Source organism: Platalea leucorodia, assembly GCF_965183815.1.
Source record: "Platalea leucorodia genome assembly, chromosome: 27".
NCBI classification, from domain to species: domain Eukaryota; kingdom Metazoa; phylum Chordata; class Aves; order Pelecaniformes; family Threskiornithidae; genus Platalea; species Platalea leucorodia.
In genome coordinates, this window is record NC_138849.1 from 2281280 (window position 1) to 2285331 (window position 4052).

A 4052-nucleotide genomic window follows, 5' to 3' on the forward strand; every position below is an offset into this window, starting at 1 on the left:
CGTTGTGAGGAGCTCCCCAGGCAGGCTGAGTGCTGACCCTGACAGGCGGCAGACGCCAGCGCCAGGGCCAGGCCAGAGCAGGAGGAGGAGCAGGAGCAGGAGCAGGTGTCTGCCAGTGCCTAGGGGGAGGGACCTGGAGACCTCACTGCCCGTGGGCCCCGCCATGGCCCAGGTCACCAGCCCTGGGCCCGAGTGCTGAGCCCCAGCGACAACCCCCCATCCAGGGTGAGAGCGGCTCCTGCTGCTGCCCCGAGGGTGGCCAGCCCCCAGTCAGCCCTGGGCCAGAGCGCAGGTATCTGAGCTGGGATGAGGTGGAAGAGCCTGGAAAACAGTTCATCGAGAGGAGGCGATGGAAGAAGGTACAGTCTGTGGCACCTGGGATTAAGTGACACCCTCAGTTTCGTAGCTGGATCAGTGCTGCCCTTGCACATGGACTAAGCCCCAGTTGAGAGCAGAAATTGTTGTTACTAATCCTGGGTGCCAGAGCGCTGTATATCATGATGCCAAAGAGCAATCGGAGGAGAGCAGCAGGCGTCAACATCTTTTGCTTCCTGGTGCTGAGAGAGATTTTCAGAGTGGGGGAAAGGGTGTAACTGTGAGATGCCAGGAACCGTAGAGATGTGAAGAGAGCGCTACACGGAGCGGGAGAAGCAGGGGTCTCCCAGGGAGGTCGTGGGGCCATGCCGGGGCGTGGGAACACAGGGCTCTGGGCCGAGCCGGAGGGTGCAGGAAGGCCCTGAGGGGACACAAGGGCAGATGGGGGCCTGGGGGCACCCTGAGAGGAGCCAGGGGCCAATGGCGAGCTGGCTCCCTAGCCCTCGCAGTGGACGCCCTGCCCCTCCCAGCCCAGGCAGCGGGTCACAGTGGGGCCCTTTGTGACCCCGCTCTGTTACACCCCACGGCACCGGGTGAGAAAGCACATTTTGTTGAGAGTAAGACCTCCCTGAGGCACATCTGTCCTTGAGTTCCATGGGCTTGGGGGTGGAGTTCCTTTGGTGCTGACACTTCTATTGCAAAGCACCGTCTGGGTCCAGCTGTACAAGCACTGCAGTGACAGGGCTGTGCCTAGGCACTAAGCCCTGAGATGAGGAATGATCATCAACATTTCAAGAAAACATGAGCACATTTTCCTTCAGCTGAAATGCATTGAACAATTTTCATCCACAGAAAATGCTTTCCCATGATGCCAACACGGTGGTTTCCATGTACTACACACAGGAGAAGAAATACCGATCTCCCTTGTTACACCCCGACCCTGCTCTGCCCAGTGTATTGTGTATTGACTCTCAGCACTCTTTCACATGTGTCCACATGTCCTGCTTGAACTAGCCACTTCTAAAGGCATCTTTTCAGCAGACCGTCTGGACTTAGGCATTTTCCAGCGTTCATCCAGCTTTCCTCCTCCCACTGGTCTCTACCCATTCCAACACCTCTCAGCTCCCCAGGTGCTGCCCTGAGCTTCAGGCGGTTTAAAGCTTGCCTTGTCTTTCAGCAGGCTGCCTGTTGGTCTCTTGAGCCAACTCCCCAGTTGTGTTTCTACCCGTTTTCCTATGTATCGCACCAAAAGTGTTCCACCAAGGTTACCGACAGTGGAAAGTGGCCTTCAGTGGAAGAAACCTGGACTGCATATATTATTTTTTTACTGCACTATTTCTTTCTTTTTCTTTTCTTTTTTTTTATTGGGACGTAAGAAAAATTCTCCTGCGACTTTGTGCAGCCGGTTTTCCAAATAAAGCAGGTGAGAATGTGTGCAAATGAGCTGAATCATCGAGCCACGGTCTTTAGTGGAAAGAGCTTAGAGTTCAGAAAGCATAATGCAAGTGCCAAGTGGCCACTGAGAGAAATGACTGGGGTGGGGCAGGGGGACAAGAATCATGACGGGACACAGGACAAAGGTGGCCTGTACAGTGTCTAAAAGAAACGGTTTTACCTTTCCTACATCTTTAGACTTCATCAGGAGATGCTCAGGGTCAGAGAATCACAAAATCATAGAATATCTTGACTTGGAAGGGACCCACAAGGATCATCAAGTCCCACTCCTGTCCCTGCATAGGACAACCCCAAAACCAACACCATATGTCTCACGGTGTTTTCCAAATGCTTCTTAAATGTTGCCAGGCTTGGTGCCGTGACTACCTCCCAGGGCATCTTGTTCCAGTGCTCCACCAGCCTTTGGGTGAAGAACCTTTTCCTAATGTCCAACCTCAACCTACCCTGGCATATCTTCCTGCTCTTCCCTGGGGTCCTGTCATTGGTCGTCAGAGAGAAGAGATCAGCGCCTGCCCCTCCTCTTCCCCTTGTGAGGAAGCTGTAGACCGCTATGAGGTTTCCCCTCAGTTTCCTCTTCTCTAGGCTGAACAGACCACGTGAGTTCAGCTGCTCGTCATACGGCTTCCCCTCTAAACCCTTCGCCACCTTCGTTGCTCTCCTCTGGACACTCTGTAGTAACTTCATATCCTTTCTGTACTGTGGCACCCAGATCTGCACACAGTACTCAAGATGTGGCCGCACCAGTGCGGAGTAGAGCGGGACAATCTCCTCCCTCGACCGGCTGGCAATACAGTTCTTGATTCACCCCAGGACACGGTTGGCCATCTTGGCTGCCAGGGCACACTGTTGGCTCATGTTTGTTAGCAAACAGTTAATCGAGGCTTCGAATATTATTGTGCATTTAAGAATAGTTAATGTACAGGATAATTTATAAAAGATAAATTACATTAATTGTATAACTACAGGTGTTTTATATTAATCTAAGTCCATGTTACACTGCTCATTTTGTCCCTGTATAGCCCTATCCCATGACTGGATTAATCACCAGCCGAGTTAATCAGTAGATAAAGACAGATGTACTAAGAAAAGATGAATAACTGAACAGCTGATTAAGACATTTTAACTGATGTAGACATTACATAAGAGTAAGGGTAAGGTAAGCATTTACAATATAAGTTAAGAGGTCAGATTCTTAGAATTTAAAGATGGTTTTAATTAGAACATTGTGAAACTAGAGACAGAAAGGAAAAAAAATGACTTTGATGATTTTTGCATCGGACCAGTGCTTGAAGTGGTCTACGTGGTCAATAAATAAGAACTGAAACGGAACGCAAAGAACTGGTTTACCGATGGAAACTCAAGAACTTACTGCTGACCAGAAGAATGAAGAATTGAGAACACAGTGGAAACTTTAGGTGGACTTTGGTAATCATGTAATTGTTACAGAAACATATATAAGGTTACAATTGCAACACTTAGTTGCCACTCCCTGAGGCGATGGCCCAACTCTGAGTTGTTAATAAAGCAAACGTAGAGACACCCTCTTTCTGGTGAGAATTCTTTAACAATGTTCAACTTGCCTTTGACCAGAAACCCCAAATCTCTCTCCGCGGGGCTGATCTCCAGCCTCTCGTTCCCCACGTTACACATGTATGTACATGTATGTACATCCAGGGTTGCCATATCCCAGCTGCGAAATCCGCCACTTGCCCTTGTTAAACTTCATACGGTTGGTGATTGCCCACCTCTCTGATTTGTCCAAATCTCTCTGCAGGGCCTCTCTGCCCTTGAGAGCGTCAACGGCTCCTCCCAATTTTCTGTCATGGGCAAACTTAGATAACAAAACTTCAAGTCCTGCATCCAAGTAATTTATGAAGATGTTAAAGAGCACTTGCCCCAAGACGGATCCCTGCGGCACCCTGCTAGTGATTGGTTGCCAGCCCAATGTAACCCCATTTACTATAACCCTTTGAGCCCAATCCATCAGCCAATTGCTCACCCATTGCATTATGTCTTTATGAGGCTGCATGATTTTGTCCAGGAGGATTCTGTGAGAGACAGTATCGAAAACTCTACTGAAATCCAAAAGGATTACATGGCCTGGCTTCCCTTGGTCAGCTAGGTGGGTAACCTTTTCATAGAAGGAAATTAAGGTTGTTATCAGGACTTTCCCTTCAGGAACCCATGCTGGCTGGAACCAATGAGTGCATTGTCTTTCAGGTGTTTTCCAGTAACTCCCAGAATCATCTTCTCCATAATTTTTCCAGGCACAGAGGTGAGAC